General features: G+C 40.8%; 1 long non-coding RNA gene across 1 annotated transcript in view; it reads left to right on the top strand.

The window, feature by feature from the left end:
• The window catches only part of LOC147843243 (uncharacterized), a 36,219-nt gene that overhangs the window by 12,812 nt on the left and 2,222 nt on the right, over window positions 1-21,185 (top strand). The window contains exon 2 of the long non-coding RNA XR_015496422.1: window positions 18,092-18,196. This is a non-coding gene — a long non-coding RNA (uncharacterized LOC147843243). The remainder of the gene's footprint in view (window positions 1-18,091; window positions 18,197-21,185) is intronic.

The following is a 21,185-nucleotide window of genomic DNA, read 5'->3' on the forward strand; positions in this document are numbered from 1 at the left end:
ATAATTTAAATGTGGGTCAAGACGGGCTGAACTTACTAGGGCCACATATACATTTTTTGCATCTGGGCCAAGTCTAGTGTGCCGCCTTAAAGATGTTGCCACCCCTGCCAAACCCGGGCCATAATTGGCCCTCATGCTGTATGCCAGTGCCGAATAAATGCCTGCTGTGTCAGCTTTATGCCAAACCTGGGCCAGAATTCTTTGCTACCTGAGATCCTCCAGTGTGGACTGTTTTTTTTTTTTTTTTTTTTTTATCCAGGCACTTTTCTATCAGACAACAGCAGTTTGTAGAAGAAGAAAGAGATGGTTAATCAAGACTGTATAAAACATTAAAGCTGGCATTTATAAAGATATCTTCTTAAATGTGTGATAAAAAAGCTACTGCAGGGCTTAAACCCTAATCAAACACTCCTGAAACAAGCAAATCAATTGCTATATCCAAAATCACAGCCCTATGCCCTTCAATAAATTATAAAATTTCGGCTTAGTCCCTTTATTAATCCGAGGTCACCACAGCGGAATGCCCTCTAGCCGCAACCCATCTCTGGGAAACATCCACACACACTCATTCACACTCATACACTACGAACAATTTAACCTACCCAATACACCTGGGGGTGACACTTAGGGTGCTTTTACACCTGTGAATCGATTCAGGTGTTCAGAAAGAGGGATTAAAATTGTTCCATTGTTGCTCTTTGTTCTTGATGCGGTTTGCTTTCACATGGCGGGTAGAAAACGGGGGGGTGGGGGGGGGGGGGGGGGGTCGGTCAGCGGGACAACAAATGCTGAATATAAGCGGGAGCGGTCGGGTTAGGGCTAAAACCTGGCGGGTGCGGGCGGGAACGGGATTAAAAATTTAGTCTCGTGCAGATCTGTACTCCAGAATTCGTTTAAATCGAGCCGAGACTACCTCATTCAGGCAATCTCGGAGCGATTGTTTTGGCGCGGATCCAAGCACGTTTGGTGGTTTCACATATGCCAAACGAACCGCGCTAACTGGCAAACAAAACAAATGACCTTACCTCATACTTCTATTTCTCATCAACTCTTCTGACTAATCAAAGGCTGTCTAGTATCCAACCCAGGCTCATTATGATTATGTAGGGAAGAGCGGCGCACAAAGTAACAATTTTTGTATTTGTCAAATAAAAGTAATAGGGTTAGATAAACCATATTTTTACCAACAACACACAAGCCTCTCCTACAAATAAGCACTGAAATTATGATCATCCTATGGTCCTGTGATCAGACCTATGGTTTCTGTGCAGTGTTGCCAAAAGTGCCAAGAGTAAAAATTTTACCATTTTCCCAACCTGCGGGGCAAGTTGTAACAGGCAGGGGGTTTGTTGTAACACGTGGTTAAAAAGTCAGATTTCACACAATTAATTTAAATTCTGTTTTTTTTTTTCAAATACTAGCTATATTTCCTCAGTAATTGGCTCATGTCTTTTTTTATTCTATATAACACTGTATAATTGTTTATTGGATAAACACATTTGAATCTATTTGCATTGATATCCATTTATCCATTATTATACAATGCATTTATTTGCGATATTAGCAATAAAAAATGTATTATTATCTATTAAAAACATTTTTATTTAAAAAGTTCTTAACATTACACATTAAAAATTCAAAAAATTATTGTGTTAGTTTAATTGGTGTCCAATAGTGTGTGGCTTAATTGTAACACCTTGTTACAACTAACTCCGCTGTGTCGTGTTTTCCTCAAAACTGCCTAGCATTCACTGTGTGTGTTATACATCTTTCAAAATAGTTTCTTCTTTTAGCCTAGAATATGATAATCACAACACTAAAACATTTTACGTACATTCTTTCACAGATTTTGTTTAAAATAGAAAAAATATAAACTAATAGAAATACTTTTTTTTTTTGCTGTAAAAATGGTTTCCTCTGTATTTCTCATCCAAACTTTGCCAAACTTCTTCAATAATTGACAGAAAGACGTTTGCCTACACTGTGGTGAAAACCTTGGAAGCATGCCATGGTTAACCCTGAGCAAATACCCTAAAACTCTGTTACATTTTACTCCACGTGACTTTGTGCTCTGTGCTCCCCTACCCCTACATACAATTCTGGAAAGCGCCAAATACATTCCAGAAGCTACGTTTTTGCAGTTTTTGTTTTCGCAAATCCACCAGAGGCTGCTGTGTACGCTTTTTCAGATCTCAATTCTCTTGCACAAGTGCCATTCGCACCTGCTCTTCTCGTGTAAATTCACCAGGGGCCGCTGACTGACTGTCCAGTCCACTGATTCCCCCACCCTCCCCTTCCTTAAACCTAACTAACAGTGTTTTAAAAAGCAATCCAGAAAAAGTAAAGCCCTCACCTGATTTTTACCATGTTTTCAGATTTTACCACATTCTCACCCTGTTATTTACTTGTTTATTTTATTTTGGCTTCTGTTTTTGTCTTATCTGCTTTCTGGAACCGTTATTTATCAGACTCAAGGGCTGTTGTGGTCAGCTCTGCATCTCAAGTCTGCTGATGTATGTGTGGAGCTTCCGAACAATGTGGTAACACACAGAGGTAAGCGGCAAGCTGGTAAGCGAGAAAAGGAACTGTGTCATACCTACCCGTAGCGTTCGTTTTAAAGACGTAACGCACCCATACTTGGCTCTGGCTACATATGTATATAGAAATGTATATGGGGTACGTTTTCAGAATGAGCTTATGTTGCTAGTAACTGACATATCCCTTCCCCTCACTCATCCTACTTATTTGTTTTTCATTTGGGCTCAACTCACTGGCAGAGTTGAAACAAAACAAATTGCTATTGGATATTTTTTTTTTAAATGGAAGGAGCCACTCTATATCCCTCCCTGTCTTTATGTTTCAGTTAAAATTGTCACACATTGAACAATATTGCACATTTCAAAGCTCTTCACAGGATCTTTAACGGTTTAGTTTAGCCTCTATATGTCTTTTTTTCTCTCAGAGATAATAAACAGATGTCAAATGGGTTAAACAAAGTCACACAGATCGCAGCAGATTTCCATGCTCACTACAAATAGGCCAAACCAAAGCTGGAGGAATTGAGTGAAGACAACATTTTTTACAACCACTTTCAGGCAGTGTTTTATGAGACATTGTTAAAAAATGTGGGCACGCAGAGAATTTACACAGCGGTACCACTTTATTTGTTATCCTTTTCTTTCAGCAATGTTTGGAGGAATTGAGTCTGAATGAGCGGCCTGTTAAAATAACACAGAATAAGTGTACTTGGGTAATCTTTTTAGATGTTGAGGGGAGAGTGGGCTTTGCCCATGTAAACTTGCGGAGGACGGTTGGCTGAAAAGTCCAGTGTTGTAATGTGAGATCTGGTTGGGGAATAACACAGGGAGCCTTCATAGCCTGCTTTTCCAAACTTTTTATCTGCTATAATTCATGGCATGATTCAACAAGGAATGGAGAAGAAGTCTGGCTAGGTGAGGAGATAAGACAAACGCCAAACAAAAGAAGAATCTGTGCCAAAACAATACGATGACAGCTTCGAACTCTGAATTCCTTTTGTCATTGTAAACATTATAGTTCAACCCAAAAAAGTGCTGTTAAAGGTTAAAATATATAGGTATTTTCATTAAAATATCGAAAAAATGTTTTAATAGTATGTTTTTCTGACTTAGACTTTAGAAGTACAGATACTCATGTTTAAGATGACCCTGGTAAAAGTTAAAGTACTGGCTACACTTCAAGTAAAAGTAAAGAAGTTCAGCCTCAAAAATGTAAAAAGTACCCATTACTACTACATGTTTTAAAATAAACTAGGTTCTAAATTGGCCCTAGTGTATAAGTGCATGTGTGAATGCGAGAGTGTATGGGTGTTTCCTAGAACTAGGTTGTGGCTGGAAGGGCATCCGCTGCATAAAACTTCATCACTTTAGAATTATAAGGTTCTATCTGACATTCTTATTATTTGACAACTTATTTACATTATGGGTTGTTTTGTTTTTTAATACGTTGTTCACATTTTAAGACTTCTTATTTTAAAAAATAAGTTACACACATACTGTTTGCTATATGAAATGGAAAAACTTTGAAGCTCAATATCTCAAAATCATTTAGAAAGCAGATAGAATCTTAAAATTCCAAGGTGAATATATGCAGGAATAATTGGTGGTTCAATCTGCTGTGGCAACCTATGATAAATTATGGACTAAGTTAGGGATGGGTAAACTTGATTCTCGAGGGCCGCTGTCCCTGCAGAGTTTTGTTCCAACACTAGTCAAACACACCTGAACATGCTAATCAGTGTCTTTAAGATCACAAGAAATCTATAAGCAGGTGTGTTTGATTAGGGTTGGAGCTGAACTGTGCAGGACACAGGCCCTCCAGGACCGAGTTTGCCCACCCCTGGACTAAGCTGAAGGATAGTGAGTGAGGATAGGTAGGTAACTAGACCTTACATCCTATTGATACATTAATATAAACTATTACATTTCATATTTTTATGTAGAATGTTTGATGCAATTTTATGGAAGTTTTTGCAACATGGCATCAGCATTGTTCAAAAAGTCGGCCCATGTATCATCCTGACCATCATCATACACAGATTTCTGTAGGCCTTTATACCTTCATAAATTATGTCTTACATTTTACTCAGATTTCTGCACAAAATATATATTTTTTTTAATTTTATATTTGATTTTTTTTTATTGCTAAAATAAATACTTAATACAATACATGGTATTGTGGATATTTTATTTAATGGAAAAACATGAATTCTGGTAATACATTTACTCTATGCTTAAAGCAACATACACAGGCGTGACTACAACCTATATAACATGTGCATAATCTTTTTTTTCAGTTGATAAACTCAGGATCTTTAGCATTACATTTTTATTCATGAATTGCAAAGGATAGTTACTTTTGTTGTTGTAAAACATTTGTTAAAAAAATTCATTAAATTTTTTTTATTATTAAAAAAATTAATTAAAGATTAATGTGCCACACCTGGGTTCAGGAAGGCACGGGAAGGCAGGATTATCAAAACATGCAGATTTATTAACAATCACTTACATGGATGAACACAGAAAGAGCATGGGATGAAAGCAGACATCATTTGAGAGAGAATATTACACCATGAAAGACTAAACACAGGGACTATAAATCTGCTGGGCATGACACATTGGTGTGGAAACATACATGTAAGACAGGTTTTGACAGTATGCATATATGTAGCCTGGTGAGTTTTATTTTTGTTTCAGTTCCAGCAAACTTTTGATTTGTGTTTTACTTTGAAATTAATTTTTTTAATGATTTTCATTGGGCAAGTGAAATTTCCGTGAGTTTTCCAGGAGACAGACCAAAACGATAGATCTAAAATACGGGAGTCTCCGGGAAAAACAGTGTGGCTGGTATGGTGTTAACTACTTATGAACCCCCTTGTTCAAACTGTTCATGTTGATTTTGACAGATTGCTTTCTATTGTTATTCAGTGTAAACGCACTAGTTTAGATGTGCATAAGGGTTTATGAGCAGTCAAGAATGGGTTATGGACTGGTCCATAGCCCTCCCAGTCCACCAGGTATTGCAAGCCCCATCCCTACGTCTGACCTCCAGTAACCTTCTGGCGTGAGGCTACCCTGAGAGGCAGGTCCTTGGTGGAGAGCCATACCCGTTGACCACATACATAGTGGGGAGTCCGATGACGATCAGCCAATGCTTTGGTCTGTCTACTAGCCCGGGCAAAGGCTTCCTTAGCTTTCCTCCAGGTGCAACAACAACGTTGAACAAAAGCCAAGGCAGACAGGACCACAGCTTCGGGTTCCTTCGAGAGGAACAGAGGAGGTTGATAGCCAAGACAGCATTGAAATGGTGACATACCTGTAGCAGAAACTGGTAGAGTATTATGGGCATACTCAACCCAGGATAGTTGTTGGCACCAGGAACTAGGATTATTGGATGTCAGACAGCAGAGAGCATGTTCCAAATCCTAGTTTGCCCCCTCAGACTGCCGGTTGGTCTGGGGATGGAATCCTAAAGAAAGATTTGTAGAGTTCCTTCCAAAACCTGAAGACGAATTGGGGGCCCCTATCTGAGACCACATCTAACGGAAGACCATGAATTCGTAACACGTGATCAACCACCACCAGAGCAGTCTTCTTGGCAAAGGGGAGCTTGGGGAGAGAAATGAAATGGGCCGCTTTGGAGAAGCGGTCCACCACCGTGAGAACGACAGTGTTACCCTTCGAATCAGGTAGGCCGGTGACAAAGTCAAGGACTAAGTGTGATCAAGGACGGGAAGGGATGGGTAAGAGGCGAAGCAGACCAACGGGAGGTGAATTGGCACTCTTGTTTTGAGCACAAATAGAGCAGGCAAACACAAACCGCCTGAGATCCTTGGCCCTGGAGGGCCACCAAAATCACTGTCGGATAGTAGCCAGAGATTTCCTTACTCCTGGGTGAAAGGCCAGCCTGGATGAGTGGCCCCACTGGATAACTTTGGAGCGCAGAGACTGGGAAACAAATAGCTTGCCCGCTGGGGTCCCTCTAAGTACCCAACACTCTTGTACGGCCCCCAGAACCTCTCTTTTGATGTCCCAAGAGAGGGAAGCCACCACCAAGCCCCAGGGCAGGATGGAGTCAGTTAAAACCTCCCTCTCCGGGGTACCGAACATGCGAGAGAGAGAATCGGGCTTGTTGTTTTTTGACCCTGGCCCGTACAAGAGTGTAAAGTTGAATAGACTAAGGCCCCGTTTACACTAGTGCGTTTTAGTTTTAAAACGGCGTTGTAGAATGAAAACGATCCGCGTCCACACTCGCGTTTTACCCATCGTTTCTGAACAGCTCTCCGTCCACACCAAAACGCTGAAAACGCACATCATGTGACCACACAGACACTCTCGGGGCAAGCGCTCCAGCATTTGTACCCAGATGAGAGCTCTGCTTGTCGGACTGCTCATCAAGCATCTCCCGCTAAATCTAATCTCACTATATTTGCTGAACGTGATATTTCAATCATGTTGTTGTCTTTATCTAACGACATAGGCCAATTCCCTGACTTTGGTCATTGGAATCTATTAAGTTACTTGTTCACGGGTAACATGTTTTGGTTAAGCGCAAAGATAAGTTAATGATTAATCCAGGTACATTGACTGATCGCTTGCCTTTATTTCCTACAATGTATAAACTTATTGTATGTTATACTTTTATAATTATCGATTATTAAAACTGATATTCAGCAAAAGAGAGGGTGCGTTTCGTATTTTCACTGAAATTGAAAGGAGGCAGTTGTTATCGGCTCCGTTTTGTTATAAATATCCACACAGTGAAGATGACGCTCATGCAGCACGACGCCTCAACATTTCAGCTGTCTGTTAAGTTGCTAATATTAAAAAGAAAATAGGCAGTTCCTTAAATCATGTTTACATTTTATTGTTGAGAAAGTGAAACAACGTAGCCAAGGTGATGTGAATGAAGTTATAAAGTACTCTGTTCTTTTTGAAGATTTACCCGTGTCCTCGGTATGTTTTCCATATCAAACTGAGAAGGGGAAGACTGCAACCTTGATCAAACTTGCGAAGTCTTAACTTACAAGAAGAGGATGCGAGACTGAACTGTGTGTGGGCTACTTAATATTAAGGAAAAGCCCCAATCAGATAGGCAAACGTTTGCAGCCCCACCTCCATTTTCAGATGTCTCTGTCTTTCCCCATCCACACTGAGACGGAGCAGCAGCGTTTTAGAATGAAAACGGCCTCTCCAGCGTTTTTGAAACGCTCCGTTTTCGGCGCTCGAGAACTCCGTCGTAGTGTGGACGGATGGCGTAACCGTAGCAAAACTTATGCGTTTTCAAACTAAAACGCATTAGTGTAAACGGGGCCTAAAATAGAGGGACCAGTGGGCCTGTCTAGAACTCAGCCTTTTGGCCTTGCTAAAATATTCTAAATTATTGTGGTCTGTCCAAACCACAAAAGGTTGAACTGCACCCTCTAACCAGTGACGCCACTCACCCAGAGTGAGTCTGACTGCCAACAACTCCTGATTACCAATGTCATAATTCCGTTCTGTGGGGCTCAGGCGGTGGGAAAAGAAGGCACAAGGATGCACCTTCTCATCCCATTGCGACCGTTGTGACAGAACTGCACCTACTCCAACCTCAGAAGCATCCACCTCAACAATAAACTGTCGTTTCGGATCTGGAATATACAAGACAGGGGCAAAGATAAAATGGGACTTTAAATTATCAAAGGCCTCCTGTGCCCTGTTACCCCAAATGAACGCTATCTTAGGAGAGGTGAGCACTGTTAAGGGTGCAGCAATCTGGCTAAGGTTCCGGATGAATCACCGATAAAAGGCAAATCACAGGAACCGCTGAGGTGCCTTACGAGAGTCTGGAGTTGGCCACTCGGCAACAGCCCTTACCTTAATGGAGTCAGCTTTGATCTCACCCGCCGAAATCACAAACCCCAAGAACAAAACTGACTAAGCATGGAAGACGCACTTCTCCACCTCAACAAACAGTTGATTCTCCAGTAATCATTGCAGCACCTGACGAACATGCTGAGTGTATACCTGCAAGGAGGGAGAAAATATCAGTATATCATTAGATTAGATTAGACTAAATTCAACTTTATTGTCATTACACATGTACAAGTACAATGCAACGAAATGCAGTTTAGGTCTAACCAGCAGTGCAATAGCAGCAAGTGCAGGATACAGGAATAAGTTATAAAGTGCAGTTATAGAAAACTATGGTGATATTTACAGATGGGATGGATGTACTATGAACATTATATACAGGTTGGATAAGCTATGAGCAGATTTACAATATATGAATATATGTGCAGTTTGCTATTAATAATCAGTAGTGTGCAGATAAATAAACATGATTACAAGTGTATATGTTACAATATATGAATATATGTACAGGGATAGATAAACATGATTACAAGTGTATATGTAACAATATATGAATATATGTACAGGTTGCTATTAATAATCAGTAGTATGCAGATAAATAAGCATGATTACAAGTGTATATGTATAGTGGGTGTGTACATAATTAAAAATGTCCATATGCAGTGGTTATGTACAGTTCAATAAGTAAACAGTTCAATGTGGTGCAGTGAATGTGTAAATTTTTAAATGTGTAAATGTTAAACAGTGCAGTTATTGCGAGGAGTTTAAGTTAGAGGAGAGTGGGGGGTGTATTGGGGGGGCAAAAGAGTCAGTGGGGGGCAAAAGAGTCAGTGGGGGGCAGAGTTCAGGAGGAAGAAAGCTCTGGGGAAAAAGCTGTTCCTCAGTCTGCTGGTTTTTGTCAGGGGGAGCCTGAAGCGCCTGCCGGAGGACAGGAGAGAAAACAGTCTGTGAGCGGGGTGAAAGGTGTCCTTCAGAATACTGCGTGCTTGGCGCAAACAGTGTTTCTTCTGGATGTCCTCTATGGCTGGCAGTGTGGTCCCTGTGATGCGTTGGGCAGTTTTCACCACCCGCTGCAGTACCTTACGCTCAGCAACAGAGCAGCTTCCATACCAGACTGTGACACAGTTTGTCAGGATGCTCTCTATTGTGCAGCGGTAGAAGTTCACCAAGACGGCTGATGAAAGCTGGTTCTTCTTCAGTTGCCTTAAGAAGAATAGGCGCTGGTGAGCCTTCTTGATCAGGCTGGAGGTGTTGGTGGTCCAAGAAAGGTCCTTTGAGATGTGGGTCCACAGAGCTGAAGTCCACAAACAGCATTCGTGCGTAAGTGTTTTATTGTCCAGGTGTGTGAGTACAGAGTGCAGTGCTATAGAGACTGCATCATCTGTGCCCCTGTTGCCACGGTAGGCAAACTGATGTGGGTCCAGTGTGGATGGCAGAGAGTCTTTTAGATGTGCCAGGACCAACCGCTCAAAACACTTCATGATGAGTGCTACAGGGTGGTAGTCATTCAGGCATGTTGGGCTGGAGTGTTTGGGCATTGGCACAATAGAGGTGGTTTTAAAGCATGTTGGCACAGCTGCTAGGTTGAGCGACAGGTTGAAAATGTCTGTGAATACCCCAGCGAGCTGTTCTGCACATGCTTTGAGGACACGCCCAGGAATACCATCTGGTCCAGCAGCTTTACGCACATTGACACAACTCAGTGCCGTGTGTACTTCTGAGGAGATGAGTGTGATAGGTGAGTGGTCGGTGGAGGAAGTGATCCTGGTGTAGGGTTCTTTATTGTCTCTATCAAAGCGGGCATAAAAGTCATTTAGCTCGTTCAGGAAGGAGACGTCTGTGGCTGTGGGTGTTGACTGGCTGGGTTTGTAGTTGGTGATGGCCTGGATGCCCTGCCACATGCGCCGAGGATCAGAGTTGGAAAAGTGCTCCTCTAGCTTAAGCTTGTAGCAGTGCTTGGTCTTTTTGATGCCCCTCTTCAGATTAGCCCTGGAAGTGCTCTAGGCCTGTGCATCCCCTGATCTGAAGGCAGTGTTGCGTGCCTTCAGCAGGAGGCGCACCTCCTTGTTCATCCATGGCTTCTGATTCGGGTATGTGGTGATTTGTTTCTGGGTTGTAACACTGTCTATGGTGGTGTTGATATATTCCAGAACAGAGGAAGTGTAACTTTCAATGTCTGTGTGAGAGCCATGTGTGGCCTGGGAAGCAAACATACCCCAGTCTGTGTGTTGAAACCTGTCCTGGAGTGTGGAGTCTGCCCCCGCTGGCCACACTTTGATGGTCCTCACTGATGGCTTCACACGGTCAATGAGGTTTGAGTATTTGGGGGTAAGGAACAAAGAAAGGTGATCTGACTGACCCAGGTGGGGGAGGGGGGTCACAGCATAGGCTTCAGCTATGTTTGTGTAAACATGGTCCAATGTTTTGTTTCCCCTTGTGTGGCAGAGAATGTTTTGATGGAATTTAGGGAGCACTGTCTTTAAGTTTGAGTGATTAAAATCCCCCGCAACAATAAAAGCAGCCTCCGGGTGAGCAGTCTGTTGTTTGCTGATGGCTGCATGAAGTTCGTTCAAAGCCAGCTTTGCATCAGCGTCGGGAGGAATATAAGGAGCAGGTATTATGGTGGATGTGAACTCCCGTGGTAGGTAAAAAGGTCTACATTTAACCATTAGGAATTCCAGGTTAGCAGAGCAATGTCTCCCAATGACGACAGAGTTTGTGCACCAAGCTTTGTTAATATAAATGCACAATCCTCCGCCTCTGGTCTTACCGGAGTCATCCGCCGTTCTGTCCGCTCGGAATGTGTGGTGCTCTGTTAGCGATACAGCGTTGTCTGGTATCCCGCTGTTTAGCCATGTTTCTGTGAAAATCATGACGTTACAGTTCCATAATTTTTTGCTGTGGTTGATGCACAGTCGAATCTCATCCATTTTGTTCACCAGTGACCGTACATTGGCGAGAAAGATGCTGGGTAAAGAGAGCCGGTGTGGTGTTAGCTTTAGCTTAGCTCTTAGCCCGCCGCGCTTCCCCCGTCTTTGTTTACGTTCTCTGCGCGGTCTGCGAGCACTTCCGCCCGGCCGGGCAGGGCGCCCAGCCCGGGGTGTTCTGGCGATCTCATGGATGAGTCGAAGATTGCTAATAAAACTGTCCGGAATGCACAAACCAATATCCAAAAGCTCCTGTCGGGTATACGAATTAAACGCACCACTGTTCTGCACGAACAGACCCGAAATGAGCAGGAATAGTACTGCAAAAATGCAGAAACTGGAGAGACCCTGAGCCTCGCGTTGTACACGCGCCGCCATCTTGGCCATCAAGGTACACAAAGACACATTGATTTACCATGTCTCTCAGCACGTCATTAACCAGGGCCTGGAAGACAGTCGGGGCATTTGTCAGACCGAACAGAAGAACCTGGTGTTCAAAGTGTCCCGTAGGAGTTAAAGTCTGTCTTCCACTCATTCCCCTCCCGAATACAGATAAGGTGGTAGTGAAGACCTGGGCTTCCTGCAAGAGTTCAAAGGCTGAAGACATGAGAGGCAAGGGATACCTATTTTTTATAGTAATGTCATTCAGCCCTCGATAGTAAATACATGGACGAAGGAGACAAGGAAGGGCGGCTGAGGCCAGCTTTAAGGGATTCATCTATAAATTTATCCATGGCCTCTCTTTCAGCACTAGAAAGAGAATACAAGTGACCCTTAGGCAGAGAAGTGCCTGGGAGGAGTTCTATGGCACAGTCATGGGGTCGGTGAGGAGGCAAGGAGGTGGCCCAGGACTTGCTAAACACAAGACTCAGATAGCGGTATTCCGCCGGAACCCCTGTCAGATCTGCTGCATTCACCTGCAAAACAGGACACACAGAAACAGGAAACGGGGCAGGACCAAGACAAGACTCAAGACAATACTGACTCCAGGACAAAACAGAATTACCAGACTAATCCACATGAGGGCCATGCTGCACCAACCAGGGATGTCCCAAAATTATGGGAGCGCTGGGAGAATCAAAAAGGTACAGTGTGTTAACCTCACGGTGATAGCCAGATATAACTAGACTTATGGAGGGAGTAGCATTGGAGACCGTAGCAATCAGGGTACCATCAAGGGAACGGGCAGGGATGGGCTCAGGGAGAAGAATGGCTGAAATACCCCACTGGATGGTCACAGCGCTGTCCATGAAGTTTCCTTCTGCTCCCGAGTCGTGGAGAGCAGAACAGGCATTGGTAGAACCTTTATACTGAACCAATGCGGGTAGCAGAGTACGGGAGGAGGGGGACTGAAGGAGAATAGCGCCCACCAGGATACCCCGTTTCACTGGTGGGCTTTGGCTTTTCCTGGGCTGACTGTGACAGAGTGTCCAAGTTTGCCACAATAAAGACACAAACCCCAGGCCAGACGCTGTTGTTTCTCTTGGGTTGTTAACCGCAAATGACAAACTTTCATGGGTTTAGGGTCAGGCAGAGCAAAAAAGGTGGAAGATAAAAGGGTGCCCTCCGTCCTGCCAGAGGAGCTTACGCTGGTGTCGGCGATTAAGGCAAACCTCAATGCATAGAGCCAAATTAATAAGATCAAAGTTATGTGGCAGTTCATGAGTGGCGAGCTCATCCTGGATGTCCTCTTCTAGGCCTGCACGGAAAACGGATCAACAAGCCCCCTCATTCCAGTCACAGGATGCTGCTAGGGTTTTGAACAAGATGGCATACTCAGTGACCGATCGCCCACTCTGATGGAGGCGAGCGAGCCTCCTGTAATCTGGCGGACCAGTCAAATAGTCTCATCATCTCCAGTCAGAGATCATTAAATGAGGCACAACAGGGGGCTCTGTTGCCAGATTGGAAATGTCAAAGTATCGTACCAGAACCTCAAAATTATCTTATTTGGAGGAAAATTAGCGTATACGAGTCAAACGGAGAGTATACAGCTATTATCCAGACAAATAGCATTTTGAAAATACATGGAAAAACAACAACTAAACGTACCTAAGTAGGAAGGTTCAAACTCAACCTCTGAGTTGCTGTCATCGGATACCTCCGTGTTGCCAGATGTTGTGGGATTCACTTTGCGGTACAAATTGGATGCCATAATGGATTGCAACATAGTGCTGGTTGGCTTGAAAGCAGTGCACCCTCCCATATTGTTCACACACTCTGAGGTGTGCACCAGCCCATTCAGAGTATCAGTAATGAGCCAATTTCGTGGCTTTATTTTGACGAGATTAACTTTGGAAAAACACATTCACATGACATGTCTTAATGGGGAAAAATTAGAACATCAAAGGCAAACTACCCTGTCCTTCTCACCTTCCTTTTAAACACTATTTTTTTTTTACTTTAGTGCTTAAACTATCGATCTTAACCTGAAAACTACTGATTTGAGCATCGCTGCAGGCAACATTAATGTTAACTCGTGAGAGAGAGCCGTTCTCCATGTTGATTGGCTAAGAAAATGTAATGTTTTAAATAACGTTCTCCTCACAGGCAGTAGAAAAATGATGCAATTAGATCAATAAGTATAGAAGCCCTAAGATTACAATGAAACAAAATTTTGAAATAGTACATTATAGATTTTTTTCATTATTGATCGTACAGAGGACGAAATAATCGTACAAATATGATAATTATCGTAAATCTGGCAACGCTGTGCCCCTCCAAGTAAAGATAAATTAACAACTCATGAGTTCATATTGGTTACATTAACTCAAACTGAAATGTTAATTAATAATACATTAATTAACAACAAGCACTCTCAAGTAATTAAGGTAGCCGTTAAGTTGTGGTCACACTAGAGTTTGATAATGCGAAATTCTGTCGTATGGCGCTGAGAAAATGGGCAGGATTAAACGATTAAATGATGTTTAGTCATTTAAAAAAGCAAGAGATTGCTCCATGTTTTAAATTTCTGTCTAGAGAGGTCATGTTTTGATCCTCGATTGGTGTCACGCAGTCATGTGATGCGATTTCGCAGGTCAGAGTTCACCGAGCTTGAACTTTGCAGCAACCTGCGAAACTTGACGCATGACCTTGCGTTTCCGGTCTGATGCATTCATGTGTGTATTATTGGAAGTCTATGAGGAAAAAAGTCCAGGGTGACCGCAGCTTTTTTCTCAAATGAACTCTTGTGAATCATTTAATTAAAGTTAGTTCATGATTAGCACAGACCTTAACTCATCATTAATTCATAATAAATAAATGTTTACTTGACATATTAATACAACATAATTCATGTACTGGCATTGTAAAGTATTACAAATAAAACTAATGCTATTTCTATGCTTGTTGGGTTATTTGATACTCATGATAAATACCAGGACCACACATGCACAACACAAACAAAAAAACATCAACATTTCTTTCATGTGAGAAGAGTTGATTTTAATGATACGTTTAAAATTAAATGATACAGACATAATACCAGCAGGATCACTCATACTACTTCATTAAATAAAAATGAATAATTTTGCTAAAGCAACAGGAGCAAGACACACACAGATGCAGTGGCGCAGTAACACTGATCTAATGAGGTCACAGGTGTATGCGTGTAGCGCACTCTTTCTCAAACATGTTAATGAAGGAGCCCAAGATCTGCACATTTTGCATATCTTTTGACACATCTATTTCAGGTCTCCACACTAATGAGATGACTATGTGTGTTTGATAAAGGATACTGTGGAATATGGGTGGTGGTGCTTCAGGAATGTGTTTGGAAACTCCGCTGCAGAGTAATTTACAACAGTTTATTGAATGCTGTAAGTATACAGTTTATGAAGATTTCAATGCTACATTAAAAGAGGCATTAAACATCAAGTTGCTCACAGACAGTACTGTACTGTTGATTATGTGACAGCACTGGTATACTTGTAGTTAGTGACTATTATAGAGAATGTCATAGAAAACTTGAAGAGTTTCGTTCCAAAACGAGATATATCCATTTTGAAAAATGTTGGTTGTTTGACATGATTACTTAAGACTTGTAGATTGTTACAGAAAGAGTGAAGGGCGGCTCCTTCACACCTCAGCTAAAAGCCAAACCTGTATGATCAGAGTGAGTGGAGCCGCGGTGTCACAGTTCTCTGTTGCAGAGAGTCCCCGACACAAGCTCGCCTTGCCCTGTCATATTTAATAAATTATTTCACTGTATTAATAATAATAATAATTATAATTATAGTAATAGCTTATTTATTGGTTGTTGTGAAAAAGCAAAATCGTTCATTTTTCTTTGTAACAACCTGTGCCCTTTATGTTCCCTAATAATAAATCAACAACAACAAGAATTAACGTGAGGTTTTAGGCTATAAATAATAGGTGCAACCGCATAAACAAATCTCCAGATAGGTTACTCAGCTACATGTTAGAAATTATTTCAAAATAAACTTACAAAGTACACTTGGAAATGTAGCCTTGTAAACAGGTATCTTGTGATTGGGAGGAGAGCAGAAAATAGGCGCTCCCTGGGGTCCGTTCTTCATACCTCGCTTAAATGATCTAAGATTATTTGGCAGATCCTGGATCTTTTAATCTTGATAACTGATCTCTCACTAATTTGGTTCTTCAAACAAGTTCGCGAATCAGATTAGAATGTCTGGATGAACTGATCTGAGATCGCTGCGTGTGTTATGAAGGACAGATCTATCGATCCTCGAAATCATGATCAGCAATGCAACGATTGGCTGACGGCATAGCAGCGTAATGACATCATCTGATTAATATTCAATTATCCATGTGAGTAAAATTACATCAAATTAGCAGTAAATGGTTTGTTAAATATGACACGCAAGAACCTTCCACATTTGTTGTGAGCTGCAGGCTTTACACTTTCATTTGTCAAGACAAGAGTATTCATCATGTATTTCAATGCAAATCAATGTATTTAGTTCTGCATTTAGAAAATATTGTCTATATTATAGTAGCCGTTTTTTAATCGGTGTAAAGAATAACTGGTTGTTTACAAAAGCATTTTGATATTGGTAAAGGTGTCTCCAACTTTTGTGAAGCATCAAATCTCTATTAACTGTCAAAACAGGTTTATGACTGCATAAATGTATTATTGCTTTAAAAAAAATCACATATTCTGCATTTCTATTATACACAATTTGTACTAAAGCGATCTAAAGCGTTCATATCAATAAGTTTTCTCTTTGCACCCCCAGGTGGCAGTCTTTGTACTTTCATTTCGAGGGTGCAGATTGCATAAGTTTTATTAATATGTATAACTTTATTTATTTTATTAATGACTATAACTTTATATATATATATATATATATATATATATATATATATATATATAGTTAAAAAATATGTACCATTTTCCCAAGTGTATATAACTACTACTGTAAGAAAATATCAGAATTCAGAACATACATTCTGTATTATCTTTGCTTGAACTGAGCCGATCTAATCCTGTTTATATGAATTGAACCTGCTCCCGATCAGGTTTGACCTAGCAGAACTGTTGCTATGACAACAACTCTCGGATCAGCTTTGAAGAACGAAACGATCCTAGATCGTATCAAATCGTCAATATCCAAATCCAGCTAATTGAGAAATCCACGTACGAAGAACGGACCCCTGGTCTTCCTCTTGACATCAGCGGAGACAATGTTGCATTTGCGTATTGTTGACAGACATAGAAGTATTTTATTCTGGTCCACTTTCGTAGCGCTTTTATACATTTTTGTAAAGTTGAAGGCTTCATCTTCTATCGATAAATCAACGAGCAAACTCGGAACACTTCACCGGCGGAGACTCTCTTCCCAGGGAATGCTGAGCTCGCGCAGCATCTTGAACGTTTTATAACTGTTATATCGCACTTTGTAAAGAAACTGGTCTGGCGAATATCACGTTTTGTGAAAAAATACATTTTGTAGTAGGCCTAAAATGTACATTCTTAAATGTTATTAATGGCAGCAATTTACAAATAGATTAAGGAACATCTGAACAGTGTTATTGTTTCCAATAACAAAATCCAAATGTAATAAAATGGTGTTTATCACGTTTTGCAACCAAACTCTTCACTTACAATGAACTACAAAACTCACACCCTCCTAAAACATCAACATAGGCTCATTATGAAAACATAGCCCTATATACATATATTTAAAGAGATCGCAAATTATGTAGCCAGAAGATTGTGTTATTAACGTCCTGTTACACATTTGAGCTTATTCAGAGTGTGTTACATCTGTGTAGTTAAACTAGTAATACAAAAGTAAATACTATGTACCACTGTGTACATACACTGTAGTTACATACTACTTACACATCTAGTTACCGTGTAAGTTCCAGGTATAAGCGACACTTAACATAAAGTGGAACCTATAGTTATAACCACCTCAGAGAATATTGAGGGTTGAGAGTCCCTGGCATTGTTATTTTGGGGCTCGCAGGCTGAAAAGTATGGGAACTCCTGCCATAGAACAACATTTTGTGGATCCTGATAGAACTGTTCTGAACCATTTGTTTCTGATGAAAAACGTTTGAAAGAGCTTTTTTTCAGCTATACTATACCTTAAATGGAACTGAAAGTTTACAGGGATGTAAATGGGAGCCATTTATGTCAATAAGTGTAAATGTAGAACAAAACAGCATTACATTCAGCATATATGAATTGTTAAGTAGGAAAAAAGGTCTGATGGCCCCATTTCTTAAAAGCATGTGGTGTTGATAGCCTCATCTTTGACAAAACTGTGCTCCTGACCCTTTCAGCCAACAAGAGAAGATGGCCAAATACAAGAGACGTACAGGATAATGTGGAGAATCTTGACAGGCATTGGTTAAACAGTACAGCTCAACTAAAGAGCACTAAAAAGGGTAAATATCTGGATCTTGACATAAAGTTTCTCTATGATTAAAAGAATTTGTACTGAAAACCATCCAGTGACCAAACATTCATCAATAGAATGAATCAAAAGACTAACCTTTGCTGAGAAGCATGTTGTGTGGAAAGAGAAAGAGTCCAAATTTCACTTAATGGAGGTTTAATGACATTTGATTTGTCCAATGAAATCAATTTGTTCATCATCAAAATAGAAAAAGACTGAACCCAAAGTGTGTACAGAAGTCAGTGAAAGAAGTGCCATGGTTTAGGAGATGTTTTTGGGAGATGTTTGCTTTAGAAAGAGCTTTAACTCTTATAAAGCTGTACAGAAGAATGGAAACAAACATTTAGCAGAAGCTCCTTCTGCCACCTGAGGTTTCTTCTATGGGATCATTGCCCATGCCAATCAGCAATTTTCATGGAGAACAATGAGCTTTGCCATATACATGCGTAAAGCAGTTGAAAATATGAAATAATCACTGAAATAATGAAATGGCCTGAAAAAAAAACATGACTAATAAAAACCATTGGGAAAAAAATGTGAAAGAAGTGACTTGGTTATTTTATATAAGACTGTTCTATTGGTGGCAGTATGTTGCCTCACAACAAAAAGATTGCTTGTCCTGGCTGGACCAGGAAGACTTTCTGTGTGTAGTTTGTCCAGGTTCTCCGGTTTCCAGTCCAAAGACATGCCGTATAGGTGAACTGGATCAACTAAACTGGCCTTAGTGTGTAAATGGTAGAGTGTATGGTAGTGATGGGAACTTCAGAACATTTAAGTCTAGTTCGAGATAAACAAAAATAATTTCATTCAATTTGCCAAAATATTATAAAAAAGTCACTGCCCAAATGTTCATCACACTACAAACAAGTCATGAGTAGAATGCTGTAAGATAGAAAAATTGATCCTTCATTTTTACGTTTTATTTTAGCCTAGCTCAGCTCTTCTGACATGTATTCAAATTTGAGTTGTTGATTCACACGAGACAGTCTCATATAATCCTAACCAATGCACACAGTCTAAGCTGAAAAGACCATTATTTGTTTCCCTTTTAAATCTATGGGTTTTTGCGTTGCTCCATCATGTGACCGCATATAAAGACATACTCAAACCGAGGACTCGGAAGATGAACAGATCACATTTTTTCTGGCTCTTACTGCATATGATTCACTTCTATCTTTCATCTGATGAATAAACAACTTAAATCCAATAAAAGGAATCCAAAAAGGAACTAATCTTCTCCTTCACCTTCACAAATGTACGCATGTGCGAATAAAGGAATTACTCCCTCAGAGTTCTCATTGTTCTTGAGTTACATAATAGATTTGTTCAAAATAAACGAATCGCTCAGGAATAAATCATCACTGGCGTGTGGTGTTTTCCAGCACTGAGGGTTGTACTTTCAGTGTACATGCTAATACTATTAGCATGGTATTGACCTTATTCTTTACACACAAGCGGCAGCAGACATTGGAATCTTTTGGGCTCAAGACTGTTTTTTGTGTATCCAGAAAGTATTTATAGCTTTTCCACATTTGTTTATGTTACAGCCTTATTCCAAAATGGATTAAATAAATTTATTTCCTAAAAAATCTACACACAATACACCATAATGACAACATGAAAAAAGAGTTTTTGAAATTGTTGCAAATTTATTAAAAATTAAAAACTTGAAAAATCACATGTACATAAATATTCGCAGCCTTTGCCGTGAAGCTCTAAATTGAGCTTAGGTACATTCTGTTTGCACTGATCATTCTTGAGATGTTTCAGCAGTTTGACTGAAATTCACCTGTGGTAAATTCAGTTGATTGGACATGATTTGAAAATGCATACACCTGGCTATATAAGGTCCCAGGGTTGACAGTGCATGTCAAAGCACAAAGCAAGCATAAAGAAAAAGGAATTGTCTGTAGACCTACAAGACAGGATTGTCTAGAGGCACAAGGCTGAGGAAGGTTACAGAAACATTTCTGCTGCTAAGTAGAAGATGTTTGGAACCACCAGTGCTCTTCCTAGAGCTGGCCGGCCATCTAAGTTGAGTGATCGGGGGAGAAGAGCCTCAGTCAGGGCGGTGATCAATAACGCGATGGTCACTCTGTCTGAGCTCCAGTGTTCTTCTGTGGAGAAAAGAGAAACTTACAGAAAGACAACCATCTGTGCAGCAATCCACCAATCAGGCCTGTATGGTAGAGTGGCCATACGGAGGCCACTCCCCACTTGAAATTTGCCAAAAGGCATCTGAAGGACTCTCAGACCATAAAAAACTAAATTCTCTGGTCTGATGAGACTAAAATTGAACTCTTTGGAGTGAATGCCAGACGTTCCGTTTGGAGAAACCAAGCACCGCTCCACCAGGCTAATACAACCCCCACAATGAAGCATGGTGTTAGCAGCATCATGCTGTGGGGATATTTTTCAGCAGCAGGAACTGGAAGACCAGTCAGGATAGAGGGAAGGATGAAAGCAGCGTGTACAGAGACATCCTGAATGACCTGCTTCAGGGTGCTCTTGACCTCAGACTGGGACAGGGGTTCATCTTCCAGCAGGACAATGACCCAAAGCACACTGCCAAAATATCAATGGAGCGATTTCACAACTCGGTAAATGTTCTTGAGTGGCCATGTCAGAGCCCAGAAGTAAATCCTATTGAACATCTCTGGAGAGATCTGAAAATGGCTGTACACCGTCTCATCCCATCCAACCTTATAGAGCTTGAGAGGTACTGCAAAGAGGAATGGGTAAAAATTTCCAAAGACAGGTGTGCCAAGCGTGTGGCATCACATTCAAAAAGACTTGAGTCTGTAATTGCTGCCAAAGATGCATTAACAAAGTATTGAGCAAGGGTGTGAATACTTATGTTATTTTTTTTAGCTTTTTTATTTGTAATAAATTTGCAACAATTTCACAAACTCTTTTTTCACAATGTCATTACGGGGTATTGTGTGTACAATGTTGAGGAAATAAATTAATTTAATCCA

Source organism: Danio rerio, chromosome 7 (genome assembly GCF_052040795.2).
Source record: "Danio rerio strain M-AB ecotype USA chromosome 7, GRCz13ab, whole genome shotgun sequence".
NCBI lineage: Eukaryota > Metazoa > Chordata > Actinopteri > Cypriniformes > Danionidae > Danio > Danio rerio.